Genomic DNA, 19,903 nt, shown 5'->3' with positions numbered 1-19,903 from the left:
AAGGAAGGAAGGAAGGAAGACATCGTCGATAGCGACCGGACATTCATGTAGTTGAAGAGAGACCGAGAAAAATGCCGACCGTAGCCTTACCGAATGACCCATCCAGGCATTCGTCTCAAGTGATCCTGTGAACCCGCGGTTATCTGAGAGGGCGCTTCAGCTTACTGGGCTTTTCTCCAGATTGACTAACGAGCGCGGTAGCGCGAAGCTAGGAACTGGCCTCAAATTAGCGAGGATGGCAGTTTAATCCCAGTGCACCTATCCAAATTTATGTTTTCGGTAGTGTCGCTAAATCGCTGAATGTAAGTCTCAGGATGGATACTTTGAAAAGCACGCCGCCAATTTTATTCCTTCATGTTCCTCGTGTCTGAGACTGTGTTCCGTCAATGATGTCGTGGTCCACGTGACCAGAAAACCTGTCTTCCTTTCTCCCTTCCAAAGCGAACGAAAGAATGCGCCAAGCTGCCCGATTGTAGAAGTTTCGCAGTTAAGCATGTCAGATCCTATCACGAAAATGAAGTGAGGAACAATGAACAACATTTCGTTATTTCGCGAATGAGCAGACAGTAACAAAATTGTGGGAACCGTTTCCCCGGAAAGAATACGTAACAACTTGTCTAGCAGACAGGTCAAAATTCTATTGACGCTAATGACGTGCACTAGCAGAGACTATTCAAGGCCCCATGGATCTCGTAGCACTTATAATTTGAGGACCTCTATTCAGCAGTACTTAGATACTTTTATTTTAATATTATTTTACTTCCATACAGTACATGGAGGTATCAGCTAATAAGGGACTGATAACCTGGCAGTTTGGTCCGTTTAATCTACAAACCAACCAACCAGCCAGCTAATAAACTATTATTTGACTAATTTAAGAGCTAACAGATTTTAGGCACTTTGGTATTTCAACCATTACTTAACCAACATAACGATCGTTATTCAGGACATAAAGCTACTCGTTACAATAGAACTTTATTGTCTCTTTTCACATAGCAAGAAAAATCATTGTTCAGACAACTAAATATTTGTGTCGTGAACGCTGAAGAAATCCACAAATTTAGCTGAGTTTCCTTGTAGCTAGATTATCACTATCAAAATTCAGAACAGTTTTTGCAGCTTCTCGTTTACGGTTAAATCTGTCCAACATAAAAGTGATGGAAAATTTTGACAACTATCTATTTAGGAGACGTCTACATCAAAACCGACTAGTCTACCAGGGTATTTTGCTCTTGTAGAAACAGTAAGGCAGCTACAATTCAAGGTTTCTACTATCGTTCGACTTACCGGCAATCAGAACTGCCAGTTGGTCTCCGTTTCACGCGCTGATTTGCGCAGACAGTCCCTAAATTGTTTATAAATTATGACGTACCTCGTTAAAAAGTAAAATACGCCGTATTATGAAATTTAAGAGTCTGGATGGAGCAAAATTTCACAGGACATTGTGATGAAATCAAGCATAATACATAATATAAAATCTGCGATACCGGTCGGTATGGATCACCCCACGAGTAAATAGAACCGAAACTTTTTTTTTTTAAAAAAAAAAGGAAATAAAAAAGAAAAAAGCTATCTTTATAACTTCTGAACAACCGTTTTATTGTATAAAAATTTAACATTTGTGTAGTTAAATTAACATGCACATGAGCATCCCATTTTTTTATAAAGTAGTTTTCATAAATGTTTACTCAAACTTTTGTAATATTTGCGTACCAATTTATGTAACACTCTTTGAACATTCTGTTGAATATCTGTGTAATAGATTGAAATTTTCGGGTTACATGTGTACTATCTCTGTTCTTGTTCCTCGCACTAGGAGGGAAGAGCAGTTGAGAAAGAGAGTTTTGTGAAACATTTTGTGAGAAGAGACATGTTTTGTGCAGAAGTAACAAACATTTTGTGAACCTGTCATCTGAGTAATTAAGAATACAGAAGATATAACGATGAGAATCTTTTTATTTGGTAGTTATTGAGGCCTCGAACGTAAAAGTTCTGGAAGTAATACCATTTTTTTGTACAAGCAAGACCTGCGGACATTGCCACACCCTTGGGAAGAGACAACGAAGCCAACATCTAGAGAACCAACTAAGTACAATGTTAATAGTTCAATAATACGTGCACGTCCTTACAATTTCTCCCACAAATGACTTACGTCCATGTTTTGGATGACCCATTGCACAAATATTATTGAACGAGGCGTGTTACAACATTCCATCCGACTATGCCACACAGTGAAACGTCGTGAGACACTGGCTGTGGAAACCTAACCCTGTGACGTTCGGCTGCAGAGAACGAGCACACGGATGTATCTGAATGGATCAAACATTAAACCATGTATGAAAAAGTGCCTCGAAGCGTGGTAGACGATCATACTGTTAAGGCACACAGTAGCTAAATGTAAAATTAGTAAATGAAACATAAAACAGGATCCGAAACACAGCACTAAGCGAGCTGGATTATCACAAACCTTAACTAACATTAACAGGTGTCTGACTTGGGTGGTATTCTGATTGTCTGATATCACCACTTAATGGCCTACATCGTTGTGTGCAAAGGTATATGAAGAAGTGCTATTTAAATGAGATTTATCTTAACCATGGTAAGCAAACAACAATCTCTGATGACAATATCTCGGCGCAAGTTCTTAATAATGCACTATGAACAAGAGAACAGAATATGTAAATAAAAATCTTCTACCAAGTTGTAATACTTAAAATATGGTTTAATAAAGTAAAATTACGACGAATATATACTGTACTTTAAACGTTTGAAGATCTTTCAGTTCCTTAAAAACAGTGGACAATCATGCACGCATATTCCTAAAAGGTATTACTATTTTGATTTCAAAACTGCTTACGGTTAATTTTCTACTAAAAATGGGGCAGAGTGTCGCCGGTGCCTCGGATCGCGCGGGGCCCGTAGCACTATAGCGATAAACTGTCTTTGGGCTCCAGCAGTCTATTCCCTTATTTCCTTCGATTTGTCTTAATGAAAATGTTCAACTGGTCTGACATGATTTGGTAAAGAGGTCAAAATTTTCTGCAATTCATTCCACAGCTTGCGGTGGAGCGGTTCTTTCCGTCCCTTTACGACGGACCTGCACCTACCTGTGAACGTTCTCTCAGCATATCATCAGTAGGAAAGCCGAGTGAAACATACTATACTTCGACGTGAACCGGGCTGCAATTTAAGTCACTAATCTACGTTTTTGGAGAAAGTTTTCACACAAATGAAAGGTTGGAACTTTCGTCCTCAATTAATATTTTCTGCAACTTAGGTGAACAAGTATCACTGCCAAGCCCGTGCTAGTCTTAACACAGTCACTCACAGTCCCTTTCACTCACGTTAGCAAGTATATGGTGTTGCATTTCCCGGAAACGTAATAGCTACAAAAATACTGATTGTTTTTGATTGAGAATGCTCGCCAAATATAAGTCTGTCGGTGCCTAATGCAGTCACAGTTTTTAGCCACCGACCTGTTCAATACGCCACGTGGAATATATGTCTTTTCTCGTCACAAAATTCACTTAAAAATTCCGAAATTTCTACACACCCTTCGGAATAATTATGCCGTCACTTTACCACACTTTTGATGTATGAAACACTGCTAATCGGGCAATTTATCGTTTCCACCGGAACTACTACTACGTACGTCCGAACTGTTTCATGGCTAGGCTCCCACTCTTCTCTAGAATACTCTCAGTCTTCTCTACCAGCAGAGGAAGGCGCGCGAAGAATATTGCTTTACCATTGGTCAGTTCACTCAACAGCCAATAGCAAAACAACATTCTCCCGCGTCAATTCGCGCTTTTCATCAATAACCAATCGCAAAATAGTAAACCTAACGAATGCACTTTTTACCGACGTAATTATCTAATATGCTGCAGTTTTGTTTATGCATAACTTTATTTACTATTGTTATTTATACCTGAATTAACTTTCCCTTTACCATAAACTTACTTTACAAATCTATTCTACAAAAATCCCCTTTGTCCATATCCATACTTCTTCGAAATGTTCCCACACTAAATCCTACTACATAACTCGTTAAACAATTATCTTCATATTAACCTTAAACCATACTCACGCACCATTCATACTGCTAAAACACATTTATAACATTTTACATACACAAAAAGACATAATAACACTTTATGAAAATACTACAACAGTTTATAGAAAACATTCTATTACTTTAGTGCACTCTAGTGGGCACAATCGAAACTAAAATCACAGTCCCCCTATCCAGTATTGTCCACTATCGACTGATACATAAACTACGTGCGCCTCCAGTCTCGTGTCACTATCCAGCTCTGAGACACATCTCCCACTTAACCGCCTCCAAGGCAGGATCGGTATACGGCGCTACGCCTCAAGCTGGCATATCAGTGTATACACTCATGTATGCCACATATCGTATCAGGCGTATGAAGATTCGCCTCTTAGATGACGTTACAGTCACAGAAATTACACGTCGTAAAATATTTTTCTCACTTGTAAGGTGTTCACTTGTGTGTGTTCCCTCCAATCATTAATTCGATAAAATTAGAATTCCATTACGGAGGAACTTACGTCCAGGTACCATCAAAAGGCAAAAGAAAGCTAACGCTAAACAAACACATGCTCTTACAAAAACGATTTTCCATGCTGCTACACATGTACTTTACTGATAAACATGTTACTTGAATCATATCTGCCAGCCAGAAACGGGCAAACGATACTTCGCCTCTATATTTCCAAGCAGAACAAGTAAATGTTTTTTTTTCTGTACTAGCGGAGAAGACAACGATGGATTTTTATTTCATAATTTATCACAAAGCCGTTTACCTGTGGCACGAGCACTGTATCCCTCTATCGATTATTTGACTTATAGAATGGATACTTAAGTTCCACTATCCATATTACGGAAGAGGACAACATTCCTTCATACTCGTCGACAGAATGATAATAAGCCTCATTACAGAAGTATGGGAGAATATCTTTACGTTGTTTGTGTAGCTCCACATCGTTCGGTATTCAAAAGGACGAAGGTACGTGATTCAACGTCACTTTGACGGTGATGTCATTAGAGAATGGTTCGCTATTGAAAAGTCACAAGTGTTTGAAAAGTGATGCTGAGATCGCCGTACTTCTCATTCTGGATAATGTTAAATCTGCTGCAGTTTTGTTGTATGTGGGAAATGGATATTGCTGGCACTAGTGAAATATTTTCTTCTAATGCAAGTGTCTGCTAGTACTAAGGTCTGCAATTATCGTTGTGAATTTCGAACGGAAAGCGACAACCATAATTTTCAAACGTCGTAATTTTAGCACTAACTTTTCTTATAGAAATTATGGGGATACATCTTGCTACAGCATTGTGGTGTATCACAGGTATCAAATCGTTAGTGGAATTTTCTTGTTTTATCTACAGTGTCCTTCTTATAGAAATTATGGGGATACATCTTGCTACAGCTTTCTCGTGTATCACTGCTATCAAATCGTTAGTGGAATTTTCTTGTTTTATCTACAGTGTCTTTTAAAACAGGAAGCAGTTTTCGCACATGCACGGTCAACATCATGCGTTGAGACCTTAGTAAGGAGAGCAGTGAAGTAAAATGGGCATGAACAACGTTTCTAATCGGAGTGAAATACTATTAGTTCAACGCGCCAGCTAGTCAGTTAAGAGGCATTATGTACGCCCATTAAGGCGAATGCTGGAAAAGTTGCCAGCATATTTTTGAGATTTATGTGACTCAAATTGTGAAACATGAAGAAAAAGCGGAGCCAAGTCTATAGATGCAAGGCAGTGGCGGTTCTTGTAACACTGCAATTTAAAATCGGTTTTCGGATATCTGCTTACTGAAAAACATAAAAGGTTTTTCTTCTTTTGGTCATCCACACATGTGTCATATTTACTGGGCATCTACGCACATATTTATATAAATATGTAGTTAACTGAGCATGAATTCGACATAATTGCTGCTACTAATAATAATATGTATAAACTATTAGATGCATGTTTCTATTTTGTGATTCCTTACCTCAGTATTGTACCATAAAAGCCGCAGCTCACACCCTGAGACCGTTTCACACAGACACTGGGATATGGCAATATGTCACCAACAAACAGCTCTGAAATGGGCATCTGCAAAACAGATAAATCAGGAGATAGTTCTCTTAAAATGAGCAAACACAGGTGCGCTGACTTAGTTCTGAAAAATTATAACAATATGTTCTTCTTTTGTTCTCAATTCGTAGGCTGGTCAACAGCCATTCTCATCCTTTTGGTAACTATTCTTATGTCATGACCACACTTTTATTTTTCCAACAATCTGATGCATTTCGACTGTACATCATTTTCAAAGGCAGTTTGTCTCGTGATCGAGAATGCTGACGTGATATAATGTATCTAATGAAAAATTTTATATGACTTAAATAATACTGCCTTCGGAAATGACGTAAAGTCGAAATGCGTAAAGTTGTTAGACAAATAAAACTGTGCTCAAGACATGAGAAAAGTTATCAAAAGTGCATCCAAATGGCCTCATCGACTCACAACATTTTCATGCAAATTGAAACATTCTCATTCTCTAGTTTTCCCTGTCTTCCGCAAGTCTCTTCAGCAGAGAGTATGTTGTAAATTTCAGATTTCGTTTTATTAACTTGATTTACCGAAGTCATAGTTTTTCTCGTGCATCTTCTCAGGCGTTTTTCCTCCTATTTGTTTCATTATGAAGGGGCAATGTCGCTATAGGCGTCCAATCCATTGTTCCCGCCGTTCCTTGAGAGTCTTCCGCAACGATATTTTCTCTTCTATGTTGTTGAAAATTTCTTCATTGGTCATTCTCTCTGTCGATGGAATGTATAGGACTCTTCACCAACACCACGCGTCAGAAGCTCCCTGACTGCCCATGTCCCCGAGCCATATAAGCCAACGCTCCAAACAAAGCTTTTAAATACAGTTTCCTTCTATTTAGACTAATAATTTTGGATATTGGTAGCTTCTTCTTCTTCGTGAATGCTCTTTTAGCTAGTACAGTTATGAATTTAATCTCCTGAAATGAATCACCATCCTCTGCTATTCTATTACCCCTCTGCTTAAAGCTAGTGACATGCTTCAGATTCCCTCCATCCAGACTTAGGTTTGCTGCTGTTGGAAGTTTACCATATACAAGGATTTATGAAAATACCCTGTACGCAACTTCTACGGCCTTTTAGAAAATTTTTTCAGGTTCATCTAGCACTGCAATATCATCTGAAATTCTAAGAATATTTATGTTTCTCCAGAAATAGTTATTCCTGTTACATATGTATCTTTCCATTTGTTTATTGCAAACTGAATGTATATTTTGAAGACTAATAAGGAAGGCTACATCCCTGCCTAGTACCCTTGCTTGCAGTTGTAAATTTTGCATCGGTGTTTTTTATTTTGACTTCTACTGTTTTATTCCTATAAAGCTACTGAATTATTTTCCTGTCTCGATGATCCAGCTTAATGCACATCAAAATTTTCATCACTTTAGACTGATCACACCCCGTAGTAGGCCTATATGTTACAAGGAAGTTACCTCATGGGTTACGGGATAACTGGATCTCGCAAGCTGCAACGAATGTCCAGAAAATCACACTGAAAAACTTTTGAATAGGCAAGTGGGATGTTAAGGCTCAGTAAGAAAGAACTTGAAAACTATTGTGATGTAGTTGTGTGTTATGCATATTATGAAGATGTCTACATTGATTATCATTGTTATGAAAAATTACTCTAATAGAAAGCTCACGAAGTGAACACTTTTGACAAAACTTCCTGATAGAAGCAGTGCATTATAAAGAAAAGGATAAAGAGTTATGTGCTTTCCTGAGTTCACGTATATTATGAACTGCTTAAACCGACAATGTTCAAATAGTCCAAACACAAGTTACAATATTGAAAAAGCTTAACAGAAAACGCTCCATGAACACCACATTCGTTTGCTACAGTACCTGCGCCCACGAATGCATAGTCAGATATTACCTCATTTGACTTGTTTCAAGCTGCAACAACTGCATTCCAATTCAAGTTTCCTCACCAGCATGATCAAAACTATACAATAGATTCTGCCAACGCTCGACAAAAAAGTGCTAGCCAGCGCAGACTAACAACGTTACAATAATATAAACTTTGAAATCCAAGGAGTCTCGTCTACACATGTAGTCAGGAAATACTCTTTCTGTGGCAAATATTACAAACAGAGCTTCCACCTCTCATAATATATAAATCAAACAAAGTACAAAGGGCAACCAAAACAAGTAGAGAGATCTATACGTTCAGTAGACTAGACAAAGAAGCAGTAGCCTCATATCTCAATGACCAACTTGAAACTTTTAGCTCAGGCCAAGAGCATGTAGACTGTAGAGGAACTATGGCTCAAGTTTAAAATAATAGTTGACCATATGCTGGACAGGCATGTACTAGTAGAACAGTTATTGATGGGAGTGACCCACCATGGTATACAGGCACTGTGAAGAAACATTCAAAGAAACAGAGGTTACTGCATAATACGTATAGAACAAAGCATATACAATAGGTAGAGAAATGTTGAATGAAACGCGTTTGGTTATCAACAGAGGAATGCGTGAAGCCTTCAGTGACTACCGTAGCAGAATGCTGTCGAATGATCTTTCACAAAATCCAAGTGAATTCTGGTCGTGTGTAAAGGCTGTTAGTGGAAGCACAGGCAGTGTCCAGACACTCATGGTCGAGACAGGAACTGAAAATGTGCAGAGCATAACAAAATCAGAAATACTTCACTCCGTTGCAAAGGAAAACCGAGGAGTACTGCCCCAATTTAATTCTCGTACCACTGAAAAAGTGAATGATATAAATATTACTCTCAGTGGCGTTGAGGAACAACTGAAAACATTAAAATTGAGCTAAGCCCCATAGCCCTATGGAATCCCTACCAGATTCTATAAGCAATTTGCAGCTGAGTTAACCATTCTGTTAACTACAATGTCTCGTAGATCTCTTGAACGAAAAACCGTGCCCGGTAAGTGGAAGAAAACATTCTCATATACAAGAAGAGTAGCAGAAGTGATTCACAGAACTACCGTCCAATATCGCTGACATCCATTTGTTGTAGAATCTTAGAACATATGCTGAGCTCAAGCATAATGAGGAATCTTTAACAGAATTACCTTCTCCATGTCAAATAGCAATGCTTTCGGAGACATTATCATCTGAAAGCCACCTCGCACTTTTCTCACATGACATTCTGAAAGCCATTCATCAAGGCAGTCAGGAAGATGCAGTATTTCTCAGTTTTCGGAAAGCATTTGACTCAGTAACACACCTACGCATATTATTAAAAGTACAATACTATCAAGTGAAATTTGCGACTGAATGCAGGATTTCTTGGTAGAGAGAACACAACAAGTTGCCTTGGCTGGATGGTCATTGACAGACGTAGAAGAAACATTAGGTAGTCCCTAGGTATTCACGTTTTATATTAACGATCTTCCAGAGAGTGCTAATAGTAACATTCACAGAATGCGGTTATCTATAATGAATTATTGTCTGAAATAAGCTGCAAAAATATCCAGTAATCTCTTCATACGATTTCTAATTGGTGCAAAGACTATAAATTTGTTTCAAATGTTCAGAAATGTGAAGTTTTGCATTCCAGAAAACGAAAAAGCATCGCATCCTATGACTGCAAAATGAATGAGTTACAATTTGAACCGGTCAACTCATACAAATAATTCGGTGTAACAGTTTGTGGGATATGAAATGGACAGGTCACCTACACTCAGTTGCAGGTAAATCAGGTGGCAGACATCGGTTTATTGGTGGTACGCTAGGGAAGTGAAATCAATCTACAAGGGAGATTGCTTACAAGTCAATCGTGCGACCCATCCTAGAATATTGCTCAAGTATGTGGCGATACAAGCACAGAGGATGGCAGCGCGAATGGTCACAGGTTTCTTTGCTGTGCAGGGTAGCGTCACAGAGATATTGAAGGAACTAAACTGGCAGACTCTTCAAGCGAGACACGAACTGTTTCGAGAAAGCCTAATTATGAAGTTTTAAGAAACCAGCTTTGAAAGGTGACTAGGAATACACTACAACCCCCTGCATACTGCACCCATAGGGATCGTGAGGATAAAATCAGACTAAGTACAGCACGCCGAAAGACATTTAAACAATCATTCTTCCCGAGCTCAATAAGGGAATACAACGGGAGAAAGGACTAATAACAGGTACAATGGGATGTACTCTCTGCCACGCATTCTACAGTGTTTTGCTGAGTATGGATGTATATGGATGCGTAGATAGATGTAGGGCTTGAAGAAGCTAGTTTTAGTTGCGAAAATTGCTTAAAAGTGCATGACGGCTATGTGGAAAAGTGAAGTAGATTTGCTGGAAAGTAAAATAACAGATAAGAGCTTTACTGATCTTTTTTTTTTTTTTTAGTGGCAAAAAGGCCTTACTTTTCGAATATTCCTCGTATACGTGGTTCAATGAGTTCGTTGTGGGTATAATTAAACGTGCCAGGTGGATCTAGAAAACAGTGGAAATATAGAATTACGAATGACATGTGCACGTAGTACGATAAATATTTGTATTTGTAACCTGTAGTAATGTGCGCTCGACCTCGTTGCATCGGCCGGCGTGAAATGCTTTGTACGCGGCTGTCCACATGTCGAACGCGCGGGGACACAGAATAGCCGCCTGTGAGAGACGTCGGATATTAGAGTGAGGCGGCGTGGCGCGGCGGGCGCGGCGTCGGATTGCACACAGCGGCAGCGGCGGCGGCGTCGGCGGCAGCGGCGGCGCCCGGCGTCCTCTTTCGCTGCAACCCGAGCCCGGTCCCACGGCGTCACACGAGCGCCGCGCCGACATAGCCGACGCCACCGACGCCGACGCCTCCGCCCGATGCCTGACGCCCGGCGTCGAAATACAATAGCTTATCAAAAGAGTCGGCCGGACGGCCCGCCGACTATATGTAGAAACCCGAGCGCACGTCGCGCAGATTCCTCATTAGACTCGTCGGTAATTAGTCAGCTTAAGAGAGCCTACACCCCCTCCCCCTTTGCTTGGATAGAAAAAAAAATCTCGTAGAGTGTGAAAATAGTAGTCAGGCACTCGATGATCGCAACATGTTGCCGAAACACGTTGTTCCAATAAATATTGGATAATAAACGTGACTGAAGCTAAAAAGCGTTCCTTTACGAATTTTATAGTACAGTCACAGACCTCAGCCAAATCCATGCGACATAGACAAATTGAAGTACGTACGCTGAGATTTCGAGCTGCGATCTATTTTTGATATGAAGTCGCAGTAAAATTTTTCTAATTTTTTAAATGAATTATCTGTTTGCAACAAAATAGCTTACTTGAATTTCACAAATTAACATAAACATGTCTTCTGTCAGTGCAACTTACGTAGCAGAATCTTTTGCTCTTAGCCAATGGTGGCTATATGGTTGAATGTCAGATGAGAAATGCGACGGTTGGTGATTCAATCTTCAATCGGTGATGGGATTTATTTTCGTGATTGGTCGCTTATTTTACCTCTGGTAATGGATTTTTAATGTGGAAAAAGCCAACTTGCAGCGTGGTGTTGAGGTCAAACTAAACTTATGTGCCCTGTAACTGGCTAGCTGTAAGTCATTCCACTGGTGCATACCGTCTCCAACGCGAGCATACCTCGTTAGACAGTGTGATGCTCAAACCAAACTCCGGACTGAGGACTGCTTTACCTTTTTAGCTTACATTAGTATCTCTCGTATTGTTGCTCTACTAGAAACGCCGTTAGTTTAGTGCAACGAAGGACCTTGTAAGTGCAAACAATCGTGTCTCGTGTTGCTAAAAGTGTCAGTAAAGTCACCTATTTTTCATGAAATGTATGAAGCCACGCTGTTTTCTGTCGCCAACGATGAGAATCATTACGTCGTAGCCTGAAATGATTCCATAAAACTGCCGAAAATTCTCACAGTCAAGGAGGAGACGCATACAGTCACAGAGATATCACACTCTGACAGATGGCTCTATTTGAGAGAAACCAGTCGGACAGATTTTCTGATGGCAGAGACAGTGGTCTTCTTACACGCTGACAACTAAATGGGCGCTATAATATTGCCATTTGATTTGGCATGGCGTTCCATTTCTCCACCAGCGAGGTTGACAACTGCTGGCGGCCCTTGGTACATGTGGACGCGCTGCAATACGTCTCCCCAACGCATTCTATAGTAGTACGATGGCGTGTAAGTCGAGGGAACGGTCAAGCCAGTCCAAAAGCCGATACACTCTCGTTTCAAGAGCTCCTTCACCTAAGTTCTTCGATGCGGTCGCCCATTGTCATCCATAAAAATGCATTCCGAGCCAAATGCATCCCTGAAAAGACGCACATGGTGAACGAGTACAATGTCACAATAACAATGACCGCTGAGTGTACCGTTTTCAGAGATTTGGAGGTCGGTACGCCAATGCAGCATTATGCCTCCTCAAACATAATACCAGGACCACCAAAACGATCATGTCCGACAGTTTACGGATTTCCAGCATGCTGGAAAACAAAGAACTATTTTGCAAATTTGCCTTTTTGTCATATTGAAATGTCCGACAGTCTTCTGGGTGCATTACTTGTTCCCATCTCTCGCCTTAAGAGGATACGTAATACGGCCAGAAATACTGTCGACCGTGATCGGCTTCGTGTTGAAGTGCTATGGCGTTAGGTGACATAATGTTGCATGAGCGTGCTGATCTCAAATCTTTGAACACGGAACACTAACCGTTCAATGTTATTGTGACACTGTGTTCCTTGCCCATGTGCGTCTTTTCATGGGTTGCATTTGGCTCTGACATTATTTTTATGGATGACAATGCGCGACAGCATCTAACGTCACAGACGATATTCGGTGAATGGACTGGCCTGCCCGTTCCCCAACTTAAATTCCAGCGAGCACTTGTGGGATACATGGGGAGATACATTGCAGCGCATCCACAGGCACCAACGACCATCCAGTAGTTGTCAACCGTGCAGGTAGGAATGGAATGCCCCACCACAAGAACCCATTACCACCTTTGTGGCCAGCATGGGAACACATCGCAGATCATGCACTGCCGTCGGTGGTGATCACACAGCCTATTAAGGTCCATGATCTGCTATTTTGTAATATCCTGGGACCATCCTGAATAGCGGTGTCTTTGAATAAAAGAGTCATTTCTTTTCGTCTCACTGCGTATTTGCTTCAGTTACCTTTTGTACTATATTGTAGCAGTTCATGCTACGTATACTCGTATATCGCTGGTCATCGATGCCTCTTCTCAAGCTTCCTGGTGTTCGGCGGCATAACATCATTCATTTGCTAACAGTACGACTACCTGCTCCGTCAGATAATAATCCAGATCCCCATACTAGTATTTGGAATTTGGTGATTCCTAACAATATTTTGAGTATCTTACTGAAATGGTTTAACATAAAAGTAAACAAAGAAAAGCATGAAAATGATCCATATGTTTGGTATGAAGCTGATTTATGTGAACTACACTGAAGCGCCTAAGAAACTGGTGTAAGCATGCGTATACAAATACGAGGATATGTAAACAGGCAGAATATAGCGCTGCGATAGGCAACGCCTATATAAGACTAAAAGTGTCTGGCGCAGTTGTTAGATCGGTAACTGCTGCTAAAGTGGCAGGTTATCAAGATTTAAATGATTGTGAACGTGGTGTTATAGCCGGCGCACGGCCGGTGGAACACAGCATCTCCGAGGATGAAGTGAGGATTTCCCCGTACAACCATTTCACGAGTGTAGCGTGAATATCAGGAATCCGGTAAAACATCAAATCTCCGACATCGATGCTGCTGGAGAAAGATCCTGCAAGAACGGGACCAATAACGACTGAAGAGAATCGTTCAACGTGACAGAAGCGCAACCCTTTGGCTACTTGCTGCAGTTTCAATGTTGGGCCATCAACAAATGTCAGCGTGCGAACCATTCAACGAAACATCATCGATATGGGCATTCGGAGACGAAGACCCACTCGTGTAGCCTTCATGACTGCACGACACAAAGCTTAACGCCTCGCCTGGGCCCGTAAACACCGACATTGGGCCCGTAAACACCGACATTGGACTATTGATGACTGGAAACGTGTTGCCTGGTAGGCCGAGTGTCGTTTCAGTTTGTATCGAGCGGATGGACGTATGCGGGTTTGGACCCTGCATGTCAGCAGAGAAATGTTCAAGCTGTTGGAGGCTCTGTAATGGTGTGGGGCGTGTGCAGTTGGAGTAATATGGGACCCCTCATACGTCTAGATACGACTCTGACAGGTGACACGTACGTAAGCATCCTGTCTAATCACCAGTATCCATTCATGTTTGTTGTGCATTCCGACGGACTTGGGCAATACCAGCAGGACAATGCGAGACCCCACACGTCCAGAATTGCTACAGAATGGTCCCAGAGACACTCTTCTGAGTTTAAACTCTTCCGCTGACCACCGAACTCCACAGACATGAACATTATTGAGCATATCTGGGATGCCTTGCAACGTGCTATGTATTAGAGATCTCCACCCCCGCGTACTCTTACGGATTTGTTGACAGCCCTGCAGGAGTCACGATGTCAGTTCCCTACAGCGCCACTTCAGACATTAGTCGAGTCCATGCCACGTCCTGTTTTGTCACTACTTCTTGCTCATGGAGGCCCTGCACGATATTAGGCAAGTGTACCAATTTCTTCGGCTCTTCAGTGTAAATGTATTTTTGGGTTCACTATTTTATCCAGCTATTTTCAAATCCAGAAGAGATGATTAAAATCGTTTTATATCACAAGTGGTAGTAGAAGTGATACAAAGGGTGTTACAAAAAGGTACGGCCAAACTTTCAGGAAACATTCCTCACACACAAAGAAAGAAAATATGTTATGTGGACATGTGTCCGGAGACGCTTACTTTCCATGTTAGAGCTCATTTATTACTTCTCTTCAAATCACATTAATCATGGAATGCAAACACACAGCAACAGAACGTACCAGCGTGACTTCAAACACTTTGTTACAGGAAATGTTCAAAATGTCCTCCGTTAGCGAGGATACATGCATCCACCCTCCGTCGCACGGAATCCCTGATGCGCTGATGCAGCCCTAGAGAATGGCGTATTGTATCACAGCCGTCCACAATACGAGAACGAAGAGTCTCTACATTTGGTACCGGGGTTGCGTAGACAAGAGCTTTTAAATGCCCCCATAAATGAAAGTCAAGAGGGTTGAGGACAGGAGAGCGTGGAGGCCATGGAATTGGTCCGCCTCTACCAATCCATCGGTCACCGAATCTGTTGTCGAGAAGCGTACGAATACTTCGTCTGAAATGTGCAGGAACTCCATCGTGCATGAACCACATGTTGTGTCGTACTTGTAAAGGCGCATGTTCTAGCAGCACAGATAGAGTATCCCGTATGAAATCATGATAACGTGCTCCATTGAGCGTAGGTGGAAGAAACTAAAATGAGCTCTAACATGGAAAGTAAGCGTTTCCGGACACATGTCCACAAAACATCTTTTCTTTATTTGTGTGTGAGGAATGTTTCCTGAAAGTTTGGCCGTACCTTGTTGTAACACCCTGTATTTAGATGGGTTACACTCAAAAACACTTTTGGCTTACTTCTAACATGCTTGCAATTCGATGACTCTTATGCCCGTTTTGAACGCAACCAAAACGATCCCTAAGCTCCAAAGCCAGAAATTCTCACAAAATTTATTGACAACAATCAAATGTTGTACAGTATTGGAGAATGTGTTTGTATCGATGAAATGCTGGTATCACTTCCCGGTAAATGCAGATTGAAAATGTAAATGCCGAACATGCCATACAAGAATGGCTCAAAAGTCACGTGCCTTTACAGAGGAAGGAAATCAGATGTACAAAAGCAAAGTTCAGTAGAAAAAAGTTCCAGAAACCAACACAGGCTGTGAATAAACTACCTAAACCAAGTGAACAGACTAACCTCAGTATTACTGCAGACAGTTGGTTCAGCTCAATCGAATTACCAACATGTGTCAACTCAAAAGAATTGACGTCGTGTATGGTCGTTGAAGGAAAATCCAATGGAGTCCATACCTGTGAACAGCAGGAAAGTTGGCTATGCAATCTACACTTTCACGCATGATCTGAGTCTATCTTCATTTCTGTCAAATGTCCGCCCCTGGTGGCTGAGTGGTCAGCGCGACGGACAGTCTTACCTAACGGCCCGGGTTAGATTCCCGGCTGGGTCGGAGACTTTCTCTGCTCAGGGAGTGTGTGTTGTGTTGTCCTTATCACCATCGTTTCCTCCCCATCGACACGCAAGTCGCCGAAGTGGCGTCAACTCGAAAGACTTGCACCAGGCGAACTGTCTACCCGACGGGAGGCCCTAGCCACACGGCATTTCCATTTTCCATTTGTGCCAAATTAGGGTAGGGTTGTGATTCTGATTTTGATATAGGTAAACCAGAAATGGTTCCATACTATAACGACACTAAAGACAGAATTGATGCCTTAGATGAGAAATGTGCCGTGTATTCAACTGTGAGATATACGCAACGTTGGCCAACAGAATTGTTTTTCCGCATGTTGGACATAAGTGGGATGAACACGTCTGTCCTTCACAACTCCTTCAAAGATTGTTCTCAACTCAGGCGGTTTAATTTTTTGAAGAAGCTTGAAAATTCGTTGGTGCCATCAGAGATGGACTTACCCCGTGAACTTCGTTCATCCATTCGCCGTGTTTTTGGTGAAGCAGAACCAAGAGCATAAGTCGGAGAACGACTAGAAAAACGCAAAACATGCTCCACCTGTGACCCAAAGAAGAAGAGGAGGACACCTTACGATTGTCGTTGTTTGAAGAAGCCAGCCTGCCTTGAACGCTCTACAAAAATTTGCAGCAAGTTCAAAGAAAACTTCTGAAAATGAAACTAATAACCTAAAACGTACTAGTTTGATTTTTATTTTTTACTGCTTAGTGGGAGTTTCTTATGTTTTTTATTATTAGTTGTATTATAAACAATAAAAATATAGGAAAAAGGGAAAATTAGAGTGTAGGGTATTTGAGTTTTTATAGTATCAACGTTATCACATAATGATATGTTCATTTTGTGTAGTTTTCTGTTTAAATGCATTTTTTTCTAAAAAATAAATTTTAAAATTTATTCCAATATATTTTTGTGTGGTATTGCAGACAGCCTTGTAGGTGGGGCAGCCACAACTATGAGTACTCATCTTGGGTACTAATAAGCGTTTCAGCTGCATTTAGTCCTTTATTCCTGTATCACAACCGGTTTCGTGGCACCAAAAGCCACATCTTCAGATAAACATATGATTAAAACATTAGAGCGGAAAAGCTCGGAATCTTTTTATCCAACATTCGTTGCCCGACAAAACAAAACACCATTAAAAGACGTTATGTCATAGATTAAAAACTGCCAGATTCCTTTATAGCGGATGGGTCCAAAACAAATCGTACTTTAGTGATCGCTTCTCCGTACAGGCTACACCAAGAAGAAATGCAGATGACAAACGGATATTTATTGGACAAATATATTACACTAGAACTGACATGTGATTACATTTTCACGCAATTTGGGTACATAGATCCTGAGAAATCAGTACCCAGAACAACCACCTCTGGCCGTAATAACGGCCTTGATACGCATGGGCATTGAGTCAAACACAGCTTGGATGGCGTGTACGGGTACAGCTGCCCATGCAGCTTCAACACGATACCACAGTTCATTAAGAGTAGTGACTGGCGTATTGTGACGAGCCAGTTGCTCGGCCACCATTGACCAGACGTTTTCGATTGGTGAGAGATCTGGAGAATGTGCTGGTCATGGCAGCAGTCGAACATTTTCTGTATCCAGAAAGGCCCGTACAGGACCAGCAACATGCGGTCGTGCATTACCCGGCTGAAATGTAGGGTTTAGCAGGGATCGAATGAAGGGTAGAGCCACGGGTCGTAACACATCTGAAATGTAACGTCCACTGTTCAACGTGCCGTCAATTCGAACAAGAGGTGACCGAGACATGTAACCAGTGGCACCTCATACCATCACGCCGGATGATGCGCCAGTATGGCGACGACGAATACACACTTCCAATGTGCGTTCACGGCAATGTCGCCCAACACGGATGCGACCATCATGATGCTGTAAACAGAGCCTGGATTCATCCGAAAAAATGACGTTTTGCCATTCGTGCACCTAGGTTCGTCGTTGAGTACACCATCGCAGGCGCTCCTGTCTGTGATGCAGCGTCAAAGGTAACCGCAGCCATGGTCTCCGAGCTGATAGTCCACCGTCGTCGAACTGTTCGTGGAGTTGGTTGTTGTCTTGCAAACGTCCCCAACTGTTGACTCAGGGATCGAGACGTGGCTGCACGATCCGTTACAGCCATGCGGATAAGATGCCTGTCATCTCGACTGCTGGTGATATGAGGCCGTTGGGATCCAGCACGGCGTTCCGTATTACCCTCCTGAACCTGTTTTGGTTGGCAGGAGAGCCAACACCGTGTTACTAGAAGGAGGCCGAAAGGCACGCGTTTTAGCTCACGCAGGCTGACGTGAGGTCTGGAACAGGACAAGGAAATTAGAATTTAGAAAAACGGACGTAGCTGGTGGAATACTTAACTTTAATCCCTTAATGGTGAACGTCGGTCTTGACGGTACATTATTCAGTATCAATAGTAACTGATAATGGCGCCTTGCTAGGTCGTAGCAAATGACGCAGCTGAAGGTTATGCTAAACTATCGTCTCGGCAAATGAGAGCGTATTTTGTCAGTGAACCATCGCTAGCAAAGTCGGTTGTACAACTGGGGCGAGTGCTAGGAAGGCTCTCTAGACCTGCCGTGTGGCGGCGCTCGGTCTGCAATCACTGATAGTGGCGACACACGGGTCCGACGTATACTAACGGACCGCGGCCGATTTAAAGGCTACCACCTAGCAAGTGTGGTGTCTGGCGGTGACACCACAGAACCCACCGATTCCATATTCTGCTAACAGTCATTGGATCTCGACCAACGTGTGCAGCAATGTCGCGATACGATAAAGCGCAATCGCGATAGGTTAGAATCCGATCTTTATCAAAGTCGGAAATGCATTTCTCCTGCTTACTCGAGGCATCACAACAACGTTTCACCAGGCAACGCCATTCAACTGCTGTTTGTGTATGAGAAATCGGTTGGAAACTTTCCTCATGTCAGCACGTTGTAGGTGTCGCAATCCGCCGCCAACCTTGTGTGAATGCTCTGAAAAGCTAATCATTTGCATATCACAGCATCTTCCTCCTGTCGGTTAAATTTTGCGTCTGTAGCACGTCATCTTTTTGGTGTAGCAATTTTAATGGCCAGTAGTGAATGTGGAGGAAACTATACTTGGTCTCTCGTGTTCCATATCAGTCTGCTTGTGACTTTTATCTGAATAACATAACTGGAAACTCTTTTCAAAACAGATTTGTAAGTAATATTTATCGCACTTCTCTCTATACAAGATATTTACATGTTGTTTCCAGTTCATACTTGGAGTATTCTAAACACTTATTGCAAACAAACAAAAACAAGCTAACTCACAAGAACAGCTTATCATTGGGAATACTGTCCGCGAAAGCAATTTTAACTCAATGTCACTGACAACTATTTCCGGTAGGACTTATATTCATGTTCCCCTCTCCCCAACCAGCCCGTGGGGAACCACCAGCAATTGATAAACGTCATTCAGGGGAAACCACTCTCTGTACCCTCCCCCTCTGCCTGCCCACGAATCAATAGGACGGCTGCCCCAACAATAAGGAACGTGGTCTCCTAACCCCCCCCCCCCCCCCTTTATTATATTATGAATCCAGCTGTTCGAGTCGACCGAGTAGAGGTCCGGTATTTCCAGTTAAAAGATGATGAAATGTCAGCAGCAA

The sequence above is a fragment of the Schistocerca nitens genome, chromosome 3, assembly GCF_023898315.1.
Source record: "Schistocerca nitens isolate TAMUIC-IGC-003100 chromosome 3, iqSchNite1.1, whole genome shotgun sequence".
Taxonomy (NCBI): Eukaryota; Metazoa; Arthropoda; class Insecta; order Orthoptera; family Acrididae; genus Schistocerca; species Schistocerca nitens.
The sequence above is the reverse complement of the archived record's forward strand: the minus strand, read 5'-3'. Positions refer to the sequence as shown.